General features: G+C 39.1%; 1 pseudogene; it reads left to right on the forward strand.

Annotated features, from left to right (window-relative positions):
- The first annotated feature begins 1,180 nt into the window (after nucleotides 1–1,180).
- The window catches only part of LOC149156103 (uncharacterized), a 51,350-nt pseudogene continuing 34,193 nt past the window's right edge, over nucleotides 1,181–18,337 (forward strand).

An 18,337-nucleotide genomic window follows, 5' to 3' on the forward strand; every position in this document is an offset into this window, starting at 1 on the left:
CAAAATGATCGGGGACAACAAGTTCACACCTCCAGAGAACTCACCTCACTCGCCAGCTCACTCTTTAGGAACATATATATGGCCCCGACGGAAGCCAGTCTGTTAGAGATCATGTGAGTGGCCGAGATTTTCCCCAGGTTTGTGGATGACGAGGATGCAGAAGAACTCAGCAAAGAGGTTTCATTGGGGGAGCTTGAAGCCACCATTCGGGGCTTCCAAAAAGACAAAAGTCTAGGACCTGACGGCTGGTCCATCGAATTCTATCTTGCTTTTTTTGACCTAATGGGCCAGGACCTCCTCAAAGTAATCAATCACTGCAGCCTCTGTGGAAAGATCCCCTCAGGCATCAAAGCCACCTTCATAGCCCATCCCCAAATCTGATAAGCCAGCCTCTTTCAATGACTTTAGGCCCATCCTGCTCTGTAACTACCTATACAAGATCATGGCCAAAATCCTAGCGAATAGACTCAAGCCCATCCTTTCGGCACACATATCCCCTGAATAGTTCACATTCCTACAACATCGCCAGATCCATGAAGCTATTAGCACTGCACAAGAGCTCCTTCACTCGATGCAGAGCAGGAATTTGAAAGGTATGATCCTAAAGGTAGACCTCTCCAAAGCTTTCGATAGGGTGAGCCTGCTCTATATTCAAATGCTTCTTACCCATCTGGGTTTCCCTTATATGTTCATCAAAAGGACAATGAGCTGCATATCTTATGTGTCGTACAGTGTCCTCCTTAATTGATCCCCCACACCCTTCTTCACAACAGAAAGAGGTCTCAGGCAGGGGTGCCCCCTATCTCCTTTACTTTTCCTGCTCATCATGGAAGGGTTGAGCAGATTGATAGGGACAGAACATAGGAGGGGCAGGATTACTGGTATAAAAATCACGGAAAACTGCTCTCACTCACCTCCCGTTTGTAGATGATGTGCTCATTTTCTTAAATGGCAGCTTGGCCGACACCTCATCCTTGTAGCTTTCTTTTGACCTCTTTCAGAAGGTTACAGGCATGATCATAAATGTTCACAAATCCACCCTCACAGCTATATGCTGCTCGCAACACGAAGTCTTTTACACTCGACACCGGTTCCCTTTCCCTTCACACCCAATGGAGGAAGGGTTAAAATATCTAGGCTTCCGAGTGAAACACGGGGGATATAAAATTGTTGATTGGATATGGCTTATTGTAAAGGTGTAAAAGAGATTAAATATGTGGTACAACAGATACCTCACTCGGGCTGGAAGACTCACCCTCGTAAAAGCAGTGCTGGAAGCAACCCCTATATACTGGATGTCATTGGCCTGGATTCCAAGAGGAAGCCTAGCCAGAATACAAAAGATATGCTGCAGATTCCTATGGAAGGGGAACAAACACGGAAACCTCTTCGCCTGGGTAAAATGGAATACTATAGCGAGGCCTAAGAAATGGGAAGGGTGGAGTATAAAAAGGTTGGATGTTTTTCCTAAAGCTCTGGCAGCAAAGCTAGGATGGCAGCTCATTACCTCACACAGCCTCTGGACAAGAGTAGTATATGAAAAATACATTGCCCCAGAAAACATAATCGGTTGGATACGCAGGGAACACAGGGGGAGCGGAAGGCACTCTAATATATGGAAAGCTGTTCTCAATTCCCTCCCCCTCATTCGGGAAGGTTTAACATGGAGGATATATCAGGGGAATGATGTACGCATAGGAATGGACCCCTGTATCGGGTGTGGCAATGCCCATCGACTTCTAGCATAACTAATCACTCATCTACAGGACCAGGGTGTTTCTCACATATCCGAAATAGCAGATCAAGAAAAAACCACTCTTTTCCAGCAGGCCTGGAAGACAGCACAAGATCTCCACTTCTTGGGACAGTGGCGGCATGATTGGGAGGACTTAACAGAAGCCCTCACTCAAGCACACATCAAGATAACGGAAGAAGAAGATGAGATTGTATGGGCACATGGAAAAAATGGAACATATACTCCCAAGGAACACTATTTAAAGCTCATGCAACAAACTCAGGCAGAAAATGTACAGTAATGGTGGAAAGCACTATGGAATCTCAAAGCATCTCCCAGAACGTGAATGCTTATGTGGACCATCCTGTTCAACAAAATCCCCACAGGCTCAAATTTGATGAAACGATCCTTCCATGGGCCATTTTGGTGTCACCTCTGTAGCAGCAATGAGGAAGACACTGATCATTTATTTATGTCCTGCCCTATTGTCATTGAGCAATGGTCCCTCGTATCCTCATCCTCCCAATCCCTCAATCAATGGCAAGGTTAGTCCATTACTGAGGCCTGGCTGAACTGGCTAGAGAAACACAAAGGAAGAGATAGGAACATACCACTCCTTATGTGTTGGGCTATCTGGACGGCGAGGAACTGAGCTATTTTTGACCAAAAGGACCCCATCTGGCCAAACATCAGATCCCATATCCTTGCCAATTTCGTACTCCTCCCTGATGACCTCTCACAGTGCCCCCCTAGATCCATTCACCCTGAGCTCATTGACAAAACTTACCCATGGGCCTACTTTGACAGCTCAGCCCAAGAAGATGGCTATGGGGGAGGAACCCTCCTCTACCTAAGGGATGACCATTGTTACAAAATACAGATGCACCTGGGAAGGGGCACAAATAATTATGCCGAGCTATCCATAGCCAAACACCTCATCCACTTTGTACTTGAAAAACGCTGCACAAAACTACAACTGTTTGGGGATTCCAAACTTGTCTGCAACTGGCTCAATAGAACATCTTACTGCTTTGCTTTTTCTTTGAGACATATTCTAGATGAGACACACAGGCTTATAGCATTATTTGAAAAATTTGATTGTCAACACATTTACAGGGAGCGCAACACAAGGGCGGACCTCCTATCAAAACAGGCAGTGCAAAGGCAGGAAGAAGACTGGTTGATTCAGGAAGAAGTGGATGGAATTTTCCACCAACATTACCACAGGTCTTTTGTAGATCTGCACTCTCTCTCAGAGACATAGCTATGATGCTGGTTTTAACCTATCTACACAGTTTTGGGTTTTTGGCCCACTGGCTTCTCATAAGCTATTGGGAAGTAGGTGCTTTTATCACTTGGTATACAATTTAGAGTCATCACAGATCTATCTGACATATAAAAACTTATTTTTTGATACTTCAAGTGTTTTTGTTTTCTTGGTAATTACTAGTATGTCTCCCTGCGTGGAGCACACACTTTTAACATGTATAGTTTTGTCTTATGATACAAAATCCATCTGAGATCTGAAACTCCCTGCGTGGAGGGAAAAAACTACATATTATTTATTACTTGTACATGGTTGTAGTCAAACTGTCTTTTTGCTACTATCCGGGAGGCGACCACCCTCATTATGCATATGCCTAGGCATCTACAGAATGTAATTTCTTATGATCTAATAGAAATTACGACTTTTTCTACGGGAAAAAAAAATAAAGTATTAAATATTAGATTTATTTTATTTTATTTTCAATAATTTATAGAATAGTCTTATTTAAATTCTATTTTTATATTAATGTTAACGCTAACCTATGTCATTGAGGGTTAATATTTTATTTATTTATTAGTTTCTTAATATATTAATGTTAATAAATTTTTAATAATAAATCACCTAAATTAACTTATAAAAACTTAATGATGATTATTATTTTATTTTTCCTAATAATCATTTATTTATTTGTAACAAATAAATGGTAATTATGACGAATAAGTAACTATTAATTCTTTAACCAATTTTTAATTTATATTATTTTAACCAATTAATTAAATAATTAACTAAGAGAGAGAGGTTATAAATTAAGGAGGGGGTAGGGGACAAACGTGATGTACTACCCCACAAAAGGTCTGGACGGATTGATATGTCTAACCAGGCGGAGTCAGTTTCCACTAATCTCGTTCCCATTGTACGTATTGAGGTTATGTGGAACATTCATAATTTCAATAGCCTCTGTGATTTTTCTCATTTGATAATGATATTCCCTTGCAATAATTTTGGCATTCTCGAAACACACATGATGCTTGGTTTTGGAGGAGTCCTCCGCAAGAGCTGATGTACGAGATCTCCCATCCTTAATATTTGTTTTGTGCTCTTTAAGTCTTATTTTCGAAGACCACCCTATCTCTCCAATATAACTTTTCATGCATGAAAAATCAATCTTATACGCAACCTCGAGCTACTGATGATCAATGTTATCTTTAACAGACTTCATTTTCTACCTAATCGTTCCACATGTTGTAAACTGAGTATGTCCTTCTTTCTTAAAATCTTAGCGATTTTATCTATGACCCCTTGAATGAATGGAAGGTACACCTTCCCGCAGCTTTCTTTTTCGTAGTTATCTCGAGGACCCTTGGAGAGGACATTCTCTTGAGCTATTTTTATCGCTTTCTTGATATTAAACTCCTTGTATCCTATATCTTTAAAAAAAGAGGTTGAGTGCTTAATTTCTTCATTAAGGTGTTCCGAGTTGGAAATTATAAGAGCCCTAACATCAAGAGTGTTTAAGACGCCAAATTGTTTTGCTAGATGATGGTATGAATCAGCATGGAGATAGCTTTCCCTATGGCTTTTCTTCCTAAAAACTTGGTGTCCCAAAGTACCATGCTCATTTCTACTGACTAAGACATCTAGAAAAGGAAGTTTACCGTTTTCTTCAAGCTCCATAATTAACTTGATGTTGGATTAATTAGAGTTAAAATGATTAAAAAAATTCTCAAGCTTAGCCTTGCCATGAGTCCATTTTAGGTTGGTGTCGTCAACAAATATTTTCCACCATGCCGATTTCAGAGGGTATGTGTCAAGGGATTTTCTTTCAAAGTGTTTCATGTATAAGTTGGCGACAGTGGGTGAAAGTGGGGATCCCATGGCAACTCCCAATATTTTCTCATAATAATTGTCTTGAAAACTGAAGAAAGTGGAATGCAAACAAATTTCCGCAAGTTTAGCCGTATAAGAATCACTGTCTTCTTTTATAACATGAACATATTCATTAAGGGGAATGTTTTTAAATAAAGAGACAACATCAAAACTAACTAGAATATCGTCCTGATCAACCTTTTTGTTCTTTATGAGTTATACAAAATCATTAGAGTCTTTTATAAAGGAGTCTGTGTTTCCAACTAGATGTTTCAGGATCCTAGCTACATATTTAGCTAATTCATAGGTGGGGGAAATCATGGTGTTGACTATTGGTCTAAGCGGTACCCCCTTCTTATGATTTTTGGTAATCCATAAATTGAGGGAATGACCTCACTGGATGGACTTAACCTCTTTTTTCTTTTATCATCAATTTTTTATCCAATGACAACCTTCTTAACCTGCTTAATAACCTTGGATGTGGGGTTGGAGTAGAGTCTTCTATAACTACCGCAGTTTAGATGTTCATTCATTTTATGAATGTAATCATCCTTATCTAAAAGAATAGTTGCTCCTGCTTTATCTGCCCTAAGCACCACTATCTTATCATTACTATGAAGTGACCTAAGAGCAACCTTTCCTTATTTAAATTACCCTTTGGTGGCTTAGATTTCATCATTATAAGGGCACACTCCTATCTTAGTACTTCTTTGTCATCCAATGAAAGGCCTTGAGTCCCATTCTCAATATTGCAGATGATGTTTTCAAATGGAATGTTCTTGGGAGAGACCGTGAATCCCAAGCCTTTGCTAAGAGTATTAATTTCTTCAGGAGTGAGAGTTGAGGAGGAAAGATTAATAATGTTTCTACTAGGCACTAGTTTTGAAACCCTTACATATGTGGCATTTGGATTCCCTAACCATTTACTAAAAAAAAATCTACCAATTGCGTTGTTTTTATCTATGTTATTGGGATTAAAACTGCACTCACTTATTGGTTCTATAGTGCTACCCTTATTGTTTCAACAACGGACATCGATTTCAATTATAGGCTCACCACTAACGTTGTTGCAATACCTCACCTCATAACCTATGTTTGCTCTAATATGCTGGTCACTCTCATTTCTAATAATTCGTTCACCTTCCAGATTCTCAATGTCGTCTTGATAGTCTGGACATTCATGTTGGCTCCTTTCATAAATAGTGTCCTTGTTCCATCGAACACTATTTTTTTGAACCTATGAACACGTTGCAGTTAACGACGCAGTCTACAATGTAGTCTCTATTCTTTTCTTTGTCATTACCATCTTTTATACAGGCACTGCCAACACCGTGTGGAATGCTAGAGGCCACATAAATTATATTATATAAATGTCAAGTATTACAATATGAGTGTCCAAATTAATATTGGTTGGAGTACAATTTACACATGAAATATTGTTTCAACACTTCAAAACATTATCAGTGTGTTGCCAAGGAATTGCAGGTAGATTCACCAACTTTGAAGATTTAACCATTTAGCTTTTATGTGTGTCTTATGCGGGATATTGGCTCTTTGGGTACCACTAGACGAGTTCTCTTCTCTTTCTCTCTAAGTTTAATTTTGTTGCTCTAGTGTTATTGTTCTCCTCTTTCTTCAATTCTTTCTTCTTATCATCAATATTGAGCTCATTTCCTGAAAAAAGAGATATAATGTGAAGTATAAGACATGAAAGTCGATGAACACTAGAATATAAAATAAAGTAGACTATAAAAGATTTATACGATATATACCTCAACATCAACAATATTGTTAATGTCATTTTTCCCCATAAAAGAAAGAAACTCGAACAAGTTTTCTTTAGTTGGGCAATAGTGGCCACTATGTGGCCAGATGACCTATATAAAGAAAGAAAATAAAACATCACCATAAAATAAATTTTTTACCTACTATGTTCTCAGTGTACAACAGTTGTTCATGAAATAATATCTTTAGCTAAAGTAATAAATGCAAACACATGCACACATTTATATCCCAATATATTGAATTCCCATGCTTATGGTACAGTACAATTTTGATTTTATCCAACAAAAGCAAACACATCGAAGCTAGAAATTTCTATTAAGAATGTTTCATTCTTCACTTTTGTAGTTGTATCATTTCCTCTAGTCATATTTAAGAAGTAGTGGGACTTCAACAATAAAACTGGTCACTAGAAATCTAATGGGTGGAGCAAAGTATTGTTGACAGAAGATTACAACAATAAACTAGAAAATAATAAAACAAAACTTTGTAAATTGTGATACTAACTGGGAATATAACGTCAACATAGAAATCTTCAATTGTCAGTGTACCATTCCTGGAGAAAAGGAATTCAATTCACAGAAACCAACCAATTATGTATGCCCCTTGTTTTCCCTGTATTTAATTGAGCGAGATTAGCACATGCAATTTCCATTCAGTATATTTGAAATGATTCTATAAATATTCAAAGAAAACTTAATGTTACTCATTCATTTTTCTCTAATGCAAAAAAAACTGAATATGGTAACATGTTTTTGAGCTGGGGAGTTATGTAATTCATTGTCTCCAAAATCATTGCATATGTCATGACTGTTTTTTTAATGATCATGCAATGGGCCTATATAATATTTGATCAAAAAAACATATTTTTCAAAATATATTCCATTTTCTTAATTCAAATCTAAATTTCCTTCTAGTTTATGGCATTCAAACAAACCGAAATATTCTTCCTTAACAATTCATTGTTGTAATATATTACTAAGTGAGCAGCTACGTAATGAAGTTATTAGTGGTTGAAACTAATAAATAAGAAATAAATGCAAGAAATAACAACACTATGTCCAAGGCATGCCAAGTCTTTATCCCCTTGGTTGAAAATATTTCTTCATGAAACCAACATATTTGACAGGGAACTTTTCTGAAACTAGCCAATGCTAGTGTATCCAACAACAATGACATTTCTATTGGCATGCCCTCAAAATGTGTGGAAGTATCAAACACATGTCCTGCACTTTCCTATACAGATTCCTCTTTCTTCGTGTCTCCATAGGAGGCCCTTCATGTTTTGATGTTGATTATTCTGCCACCTTGAGAGGCTTGTTTTATATTATTGAGCTATATTGGTGGGCTTGTCACCAAGGGATGTTATTGTTGCACAATATTTTATTATTTGGGGCTTAATTAGTCCTAATTAGGAAAATCAAACTCTTGAAGAAGGATAAAAATATATGAGAGGCTCATTCATTCCTCTCATCATCACTTGGATTGGATTAGCAACATTTTGGAGAATTTTGTACTCCCTTTTGTAGGACAAGTTTGGTTTCATAGATGAATTTTGATGTTTGGATACTATTCTCTTGATCTTGGAGCTTCAAAATTGTGTTGATTTGATGATTGGATATACTCATTGTACATGTAAGTTCTCTTTCTCATGTTTGTCTTTATATTTCTCTTGTCACATGATTAATGTGTCGGCATTATGATACAAATGTTGTCCTCGATGGCAACTCACTTAGATGAAAGTTCACAGTAAAGTAGGTCAACATGAAAGGATTACAGATCAGACTCCAAAGAATGAAGAAAGATAGGTATACGCTGGTTCACTTTGTCCAAGGTGTGTATACACGTGGTTTAACAAAAAAAAAGTAGCGTATAATGTATACACACACTTTCACAGGAGGAAAAGTGCGTACATGTTGGAAAACAAAGTTTTTGGTCCAAGGTATTTGATTCAAGGTATTTTGGTCCAAGGTAATTGGTCCGAGGCATTTGGTCCAAGGTATTGACACTAGGTATTGGGTGCAAGGTATTGTTCCTAAGTGGTTTTGGTCCAAGGTATTGAGAAAGTCCTAAGAGTATATAATGAGGAGAAGACCATTAGGCCATGTGGTGCAAGCAATGAGATTCTAAGGAATACTTATATCTGAAGTATATATTATGTTACAGGGTTATGTTCGGGACTAGATCTGAAATATTCACGTGCACCTTGCATTCAACATTGGATCAGGAATCATGAGACTTGAAATGACTTATTCTTGAATGATCTGATATTGGTTGAGGCCAGATATGATGTTTTGCACCTATTCTATTTGCTATCTACCATGATCTGGGTTTCTATGAATTCTCGAATTGCAACAAATTTCTGAGTTAAAATTTACAGATGTACGCAGGATCGTCTCGTCCAAAGCGCGTGTACATGCCGGTTCGACCCTTTCAAGTAGCGCATACGAAAGGGAAAGATCCTGTTCAGATATGACTGATCTGTCTGATCAAATTCTGTTGTTTTACTATTGTCTATCAATGAAGTCCTCTTAGATATGAACGTAGAACTTTTGTATAATAAAATTGATTCTGATTGATTGATTGATTGAGAAGGAAGGGTGATCCTTGTTGCTATCTGTTTTGAAGTCTGTAATATGAGAGTAGATCTTCAGAATGTCACTAGTTGGTTCAGTGTGTTGTTCAGAAGTTTATGATTCAGTATCTTTAGAGATATACATAGGTTGGGTTAAAGGAAGCAATGTATACAAGCAGGTTGGGTTCAATAAAGTAGTGTATAGACTCTAATTCATGATTTTTGAAGTTATAGCTAGTTCTCGATGATTATGCAGGGTTCTGGGTTCAGAACAATGTTCTGGTGTCGGTGATCTGATTGTTCAGATTAACTGAATATTGGTTGATGTAGTTTAAGTTTAACAGGATTTGATCGATCCAATGTGAACATTTGATGAAACGTGGCCTTCAGCTTGTGGTTTTATGATCCAGGAGTATCCAGTTTGAAAATTCATGAAACATGGTCGCTGCTGGAAGAGTGGAGTTTTCTGTAGGCTGGCACCTATGTACTACTGAACATATTGGCTAGTACAAGAGCTAGGGGGTTATATCTCCCTTCCAGTAGAAGCTGGAAAATGAAAGAAGGTTGTAACCTTATGTAGGGAGGAGCCTGCATACTGGTATAAGTCTGCACCATTACAATATTGTAAACAGATTTTCTTATTATTAAAAGAAGACAGAGAGAACAACAGTAGGTGGTTTTTGCCCACAATGAGTTTCCCCCTTAAATCTTGGTGTTCATGTGTGTTACTTATGTGTGATGCTTTATTCTACTCTTACTTCGCTGTCTAATAAATCTCTGATATACTGGTTTAATCTCAACACATGATAAACTGTCTAAATCACAAGTTCTCTGCATATACACTTGTTTCTTTAAGCACAGTCGCGTGTACACGCTAGTTAACATCACCGAAGTAGCGTATATAAATCTATTTGGGAAATAAAATTATTGATTTAATAATACTGATTCACCCCCCTCTCAGTATTATTTCCAACAATTGGTATCATAGTAGGTCCTTAAGAAGAAGCTTGATCGCTTGGAGGGAGATCCATCAACATGAATAATCAAGAAAGCATGGGATCCATTAGACTGCCAATATTCGATGCGACCAACATTGTTTATGAAAAATAAGAACCACAGCCTATCTACAATTACTTGGAATGGATTGCTGGGAAATTTTGGAAGGAGGATATACATTTCCAACAGCAATTCCTACAGATGCGACACGTAAAAAGCAATATAAAACCAATGCCAAAAGTTGTCAATACTTTATTCGGAAGTATGTCACAATCAGAGTTTGTCAAAGTCATGTAGCTCAAATCAGCCAAATAAATATGGGAAAAAATCGTTCTGAGCTATGAAGGAGACTCTCAGGTAGAACGTGCTAAGCTTCAAACTCTCAGAATTCAGTATGAAACTCTTAAGATGCATAGTGTTGAAAGTATAGCTAGTTGCTTCCTACATATAGATGAGGTTGTCAATTGTATGAAGAATTTGGGTGAAGAAATTAAGGAAGTTACCTTAGTTGAGAAAGTTTTGAGATCCTTGTCTGCTAAATTTGAATCCAAAGTGTCTGCCATAGAAGAAAAACAGGATCTGCAGAATATCACTATGACGCAGCTTCACAAAATATTAACTGCCTTTGAGATGAGAAAATGAGGATCGTCATATATGAGAGAAGCCCCATTCAAAGCTTCAACAAAAGGAAAGGAAGGACACAATGAATCAAGACATATTTCAGAAGAAGAAGATGAGGTGAACTTTGTCAAAAAGCTTCAACGGGGTTCTGGAAAATTTAGAGGTAAGTTACCCCTCAAAAGCTTTTCTTGTGGTAGAGTTGGTCATTATGTTACCAAATGTCCTCATAAAGATAAATTTGAAAAAGGAAAGGAATATGGAAAATGGAATAGAAAAAAAGTTGTGAATAAAAGGAGTTACTATACTCATGAAGATAGCGATGGTTTATCTAATAGTGATGAAGATGAAACTAGACAAGATTACAGACTTCTCATGGCTTATGACGATGATAATTTTTGGGATGCTTTAGAAGAGGAAGATCTTAATGAATAAATATCTAAACTAAAAATATATTAATAAGAAAAGAATATGACTATAGATACCTTGACATACCAACTTGTTGAAAAGGAAAAACACAATGAAAAACTAGAATGTGAAATTGTGGGTCTAAGAAAGGATCTTGAGAAAATGAAATCTCTTAATCTTAGATTTGCTAAAGGATCATAAAATTTAAATGAAATTATCAAAGTTCAACATTCTCCTCCTATAGATATGGGACTTGGATATACTGAATAATCATCTCAATCACAGAAGCCATCAACCTCCACCAAAAGCTATCTTGATGCAACAAATACCAGTGAACAGTATGACAATCGTCAGTAAAGGCATAAAGCAGATCACCAGGTAAATTAGGCTCAATTTACTCCAAGGATGAATAGAAGCCACCACTAACCTCAGGTAAATCATACTCAATTTTCTCCAAAGATGAATATCAATAGAAACTACAATCACCAGGTCAATAGATTCGATAGTCACAGGAACTTCTTTAATGGGCAATGTTTTTCATGTCATAATTTTGGACACAAAGCTTCTCAATGCGTTGCTTACAAAACCATCATGACTATAGAAGCATGAAATCAAAGGAATGTAACAGGGATCAAGAAAAGTTCCTATAATACCTTTTCTCTTCTTGAAAATGAAATCGAATGCTCAATATGTAACAACTTTGGTCATGAAGAATCTGAATGCAAGAGAAAATTTCGGCAAACATCTAAAAAGGAGAAAACTCCATTGAATCCCAATATATGGAGAAGAAAAGAATCTTAAACAAAAAGATGTGGTATATAGCCTTGTATGCAGAAGGACAATAAAATCAGTGGTACATCGACAGTGGATGCTCAAAACACATGATAGGTGAAAAAGAAAAACTTCACTCCTATAATGCCTTAGAAAAGGAAAAGAGTGTCTCATTTGGAAATGACACTCCTGCTATCATAAAAGGTAAATGCTTTGTTTTCTTGAAAGAAGAGGTTAAAAATGGAAATGTTATTTATGTGGACGGTTTAGAGCATAACCTGTTGGTAGAGGGAAAAACTCCCCTAGGGCTTTTTGGGTGAAACCCTAGTAGACTGAAAGTTGTCTATTCAAAGAAACATACATTCATACAGCCATTATGCTATTATAAGCAAATTCTATGATAAGGGTACGTACCTTTAGTCCTACGTTTGAGAAGGCCTTTAGGGTCCAAACCCTTCTTGGGGTTCCCTTCTTCTCTTTTGTCCTGCAAAACCAACAATTCAAAGAACACAACAGTACATGGACAAAAACATATAAAGAAAACATCTTCATGTTACAAAGAAAGGTAGTTAGTTATGAAATCCAAACAACCATTTACACATGAATTCAAAACATGAATATCATTAACATAAAGAGGATTCAATTCGGGAACCAAGACATGTGTTTCTTTTATTATAGACATATAAAGTACATAAAAAGGAATATGTTCACCTGAGTCACCTTCAACAGGCTCCAAGCAAAGCTTCCTTCCAGATCCGTTCCAGCCTCAAGCCTCTAACAAAACTCCTTCCATGACTCTCTCCATGATGTCATAAATGGTGGATGAACATCAACACACAAGGAAACAAAGGTTTCCCGTACAAAATGGGGGAAGTGCAGAAGTTACAAGGGACTTCAGACCCGGTGAAGGGGAAAATTTCAGCATAATAACCTTTCTCTCTATTCTCTCCTCCCTTAGGACTTCCCTTTGAGGTCTTTTTATACCATCTCCAAAGTAGTTTTTTAGTTAGGAGTTGGTTGGGAACAGTTGGGCCACGGGCACTAACAGGTGATCAGCAGGTAAAACCCATGATCTCTGCCCGAAAAGAAGGAATTTTATATTTTTTAAGTGTTTTAATACATACACACGGGTTGGATATACACAGACCCGCGTATACACGCGTTTAACTCAGGGCAATGTCACGTATAAGGAATAAAACATTGTTTTTTAAATTTTAGGACCAGGTCTGGAAGGAGGGGTTTCCCTAGGCCATGAGTACAACATCACAAACCATAAGAGTGAGATTTGGAGCTCTAACAGATGCCCCCTAATATATGAGGTCAAAAGGGGTACATGATGGCCGAAATATATTATGCGAGTACATCGAAAGGAAGTCTGTCAAAAACCGAGGAGGAATTCACCAGAATTCAGCCTGCCAAGCCACCAAAGGAGATCAAAAAGAAACACTGTCTGAGGCGGGCATACCCATGCTCAGAAAAAGTAAAGCATGTCCGCATATCAAGTACAAGCGGATCCACTAAGTATACTAGTATAAATGACTGAAAAATACATAATGGATCATCTGATCATAATGAACAAGTACATGTCTGAATATCACATATAAGACTGTCAATGATGCTGAAAGATGCAACGGATCACTGATATCAAGGACTGATCCCAAAAGGTACCAACTGAACATGATGGAATAGGATGGTACTACACTGCAAACTCAGGTGCCAGCATATAGAATGTCGCAGTGACTGACTGCAACATATAAAGTGGAGTGGTATCAACTAGCAGCAACAGGAGCAACTGTCAAGTGAACCAATGAATGCTGATACAACCTGAGGTCTTCACCGACCACCGTGGTACATTTCTACACCATGGGAATAAATGATCTGAAGTCGATCATGTGAGAAATCATTTGATTACCGGTCATTGATGTATTCTGTTAACAAACGCAAGACTACTCACTGATAATGATAATGAGCGTCAAGGTACCCAGTACAATCTAACAAGTGTGAATAGATGAGTTGGAGTCAAACACCTGTAAGAATCTATCGATCAGTAGATAATGATGGTTTCCCACTGTCGATAGCGAAGGATCTGCCACTAATGACTGCAAACCCCAAGGTACTACCAAATGGACTCTAGATCTTTGCCCCAGAGCAATGAGTCGAAGTCGATAGGGAAAGATCCACTAGAAGGAAGGCATTAAGGCATCCTCCATCAATCTAGCGTGAGTGTAACCCGTAGGCCAATAATTTGGAAGGAATCAGACGAAAAAGATGTAGTAACCGAACCGAAGTACATTTCCGGCATACACAAGATGTGGCTAGTGCACGACAGGAACCCTCTGAACCAACCAATGATGAAAGCCGACACAGAGGCGAGGTATCCACCAATAGGGTCAAATGGAAACCAAGGTACTGCATGAATCCAAATGTGTGATAATGTAAGCTGATGTTGAACACAAAGGAAACCACTCAGTCAAAGACCCATGATACTGATCGATGCTGAGAACAAGGTGACCTATCAATAATGAAAATAAGGCCAGGGTGCGGCTCTAGTCCTGTCCTCAGAGCAAGGTGTCGTCGTCGATAAGGACAAGACCCGCGAGCAAGAATTCCATGGGGACCTTCTCAAACCGGCACGAGTAAAGGACCAATATAAATGATGTGATGATATACATGACACTGACAACCAAGGATGGCTGACTGGAAAATGAGTCAAGAGACACCGCAGAGAGGCCGACTCGGGCTAACTTCCCTTGAAAAAAAGCACGACTCAATGTGACTGTGTGGCAGCATATGATGACTTTGTATAAGTTCGCCATGCAGGAGGCACGAACGAACCCTCCATATGATTGGAAGAGATAACCAATCGGGGGAGAACTGACACAATAACAAGGTTATGGCGTACCTAAGTCAAACTAAATCCCACCCATGCGGAGGAGACTTTGTTTTGAGTGCTTTGTTCAAGGGCGACACGACTGACTCTAGCTGCTGACAATAAATGGAAATAATGTCTCATTCCCGCTCTTTTTGGAATATTTAATTTTTTTGTCTTTTTCTGTTAAGCCGGAAAAAGAATAAAAGAATGCTATGGTACAGTGGAAAGAGCGATTGTCGGTGAAACAGATGATCTAGTTCCCGGGACAGGAACGTTCCTATGCTCAATGCAGGGAGGTGAACACTGGTCAGTGACACTCAAAGGTATGCTCCTTCCACGGGTCAAGGTGTGTCAAGCTGCAGAAGTCAAAGGTATGCAAGGTTGATCTTGCAGACGTCATGGTCAAAAGTTGGCTTAAACACGAGTCCAAGTGAAGCCGGCTCCAGGAGAAAAGGTGCAAATGGTCAACATGCAATGCAGTAGTACAACTCAACACAAAGGAGCCTCTAGGGTAAAAGGCCAAAAAAAAGCGGAGAAGCTAAGAGGAATGAGTCTTCAATGCTTAAGTCATGGCAGGACTAAAGAGGACTCCCGAGCCTAAGGATGAAAAATCAGCATGCGTGCCAAGCGACAAAAAGGTACTAACTAGGGCACCCATGATAAGGTAGGCTCTACCACACAAGTCATGATACTTCTAAGCAATGAGAAGGTTCCACATCATAACTTGGTGGGGTCGATCCTAGGGCCAAAAGGGAAAGGAAACTGATAAGTGCACAATGCAGGCGAAAAAACCTAACCTATATGCCAGTTTCGAGAACCAATACCTGTCATAATGGACCAACCATAAACTAGCAAAGGAGAAATCTTCCAAGTTCTGTAAACATAAATAGGAACACTAGGCGAGAAGTTAATGCATCCCACATATAAACTTTATATAAGATCTTGTGTTATAGAATACAAAGCTTGAAAATGCGTACCTCATATGTACAATATGGTACAGGGAACCACGCAGCCTTGCGGCTTACGCATAATAGTTCTGTTGAACAAACCCTTTGCAGGGATCGGACCAAGGACTCCTTTGGTAGTCATAACTCATGGCTTCAAAGAGTTCCCCCTGTGAAGGCAAAGCAAGATCTGAGAAATCATGAGAACTACAAGGATTAAAAGAGGGAATTAAAGGGTCCCATGTCCCTATAGGAAGAATCTCTCGGTCAACTGCCGGGACCAAGTCCCAAGAAGGAGAATAATAGGTCAAAGGATTCTTCTTAGAAGCGATTGAACATTGAGGATTCAATGCCACATAATTAACCCGCGGCGGGGTAGAGTCTATTTGAACACTTGGAACAAACCAAGGGGCATTCTGCAGTAAAGTCGAATTAGGGTGGTGATTATCAGATGCAAGCTGATCAATAGTGACAGTACTCCCGTTATGAGGAAAGCACATTACTCGAAATAGTGAAGACACCAAAGCATTCATAGCATAGACATAATCACGCCCAAGTAGCATATTAAAGTCTAAAAGGCTATTAACCACCATCATATCGATTAAGATAGTCTTCCCACCTAAAGTGATAGGAAATTGAGGAAGAACACCCATAGATTTACCAGGTCTTCTATCATAGGCTAACAACTGACTCTAAGCTGTCAACAACTTTGGGGAACCCAAAGCTTTCCAAGTCAAAGAGGATATAATACTTGCAGAGGACCCTTCATCCACCATACATCGATAGACATTTGTGGAATTAACTCTAACATTTATTTGGAAAGGTACAGTGGAAGGAAGACGAGGCTCAACAAGACTATCCCAATCAAAGGAAACACTCTTAGAACTTGAAGGGGCAACATTCAAAGTAATCAGAATGCCCCCTATACTAGAAGACTCTGTACTAGATATCAAATAGACTCTTTTGTTAGGCACTTCACCCCCCAAAAGAGGAGTGTAATCAGCCAGCGATTGCACTGGCTCTACCACATTTTCAACCGATGGTTGATGGGATTGATGAGAAACCATATCAGGTTTAGGAGTAGAAATACTTTCAGACTCGGACCATACCCTTTGAACCTCTGGAATACCAGGGCATAAATGAGTAAGATGGTCTCCCTTGCATATCTTACAAGGGAACTTAGGTTTAAAACTTCTACGTCCAGGTTTCTTATCAACCTCCATTCCGCCAACATGACTAGCAGTGGTTCGCGGAGAGTCCTGAACATGACTTGCAGAGGTCGGTGACTCTTTGCTAGTATGACTCATAGTGACTAGACCTGTGCCCTCAGCAGGACTTGCAGCGGCTGAAGGCTCATCTCCAACATGACTAGCAGAGGTTGAAGATGAAGTGCTAGTGTGACTCATAGTGACTAGACCTGTTCCCCCAGCATGACTTGCAGCAGCTGAAGGCTCATCTCCAACATGACTAGTAGAGGTTGAAGATGAAGTGCTAGTGTGACTCGCAGTGACTAGACTTGTGCCCCCAACATGACTAGCAGTGGCTGAAGGCTCATCTCCAACATGACTCGCAGAGGTTGAAGATGAAAGGATAGAATTATTCTTCTTCTTTGAATTCCTTTTTCTCCTCTTTTTAGATTTCTTGTGACAAGAAGGAGGAGAAGAAGGAACCCCAGATTTCTCTTTGAAAGAAGATGAACAATTAGCACCCATGTGATGCCCTTGAAATAAAGCATTCAACTGAGAGGCTTCAAAAGCATTTGGAATATTCGGAGTGGACCAAAACCAAACGGGTAGTCCGACATTCAACCCAGGAATATTCAAAGTGGCCATCAAGGGAGTACCAACGTTTCCAAAGGAAGGAAAAGCACAAGGATCCCCTTTCGGGAGGGCACCTTGATTGGTTTCCACGGAAATATTGGCCATATCTAACTGTTCCAAAGACCCTTCCTCTACGGGAATATAGAAATAACTTTTCAAGGAATATGGATAAGCAATCAAAACCTTTGCCCTTGAGGAGGAAACTCCACAACTTTTGAAAGAACAACAAAAAGCCTTTCAAGATCGGTAGAGTGGTAAGCCGGTCACTCAGAACACAAAGTCGAAACGTGACTAGACAAAAATACCTAAATCCAACGATATACAAGGAACAAAGAGCACACACTATAAAGTCCCTAAAGATATCAGCCAATAAAACAACTTCCAAGTATTTCCGCTCCGGGTGATGAGGACCGGACACCAAAATACAAGAAAGTGGAGTCAGGGGCCTTCCGAAGATACTCTGGGATAATGACGGCCCAATCTTATCAGCGAAGGTAACAGAGGAAGTTACGCTGACCTCCTAACAACAGCCTGCGTCGGTGCAATCCCCCAAGCTTCGCAAGGGTGCCCTCCAGTAGTACTGTCGAGAGTGATGCAACGTCGACCTCAGGTGCCACGAGATTCCCCTCCGTAGCCACCTGTGTAGTTCCCTAGGAGAAGCAACTACGGATACCAACTCGTCG

Source organism: Pinus tabuliformis, chromosome 9, assembly GCF_031772625.1.
Source record: "Pinus tabuliformis cultivar Carrire ecotype Pingquan chromosome 9, CPIR1, whole genome shotgun sequence".
NCBI classification, from domain to species: domain Eukaryota; kingdom Viridiplantae; phylum Streptophyta; class Pinopsida; order Pinales; family Pinaceae; genus Pinus; species Pinus tabuliformis.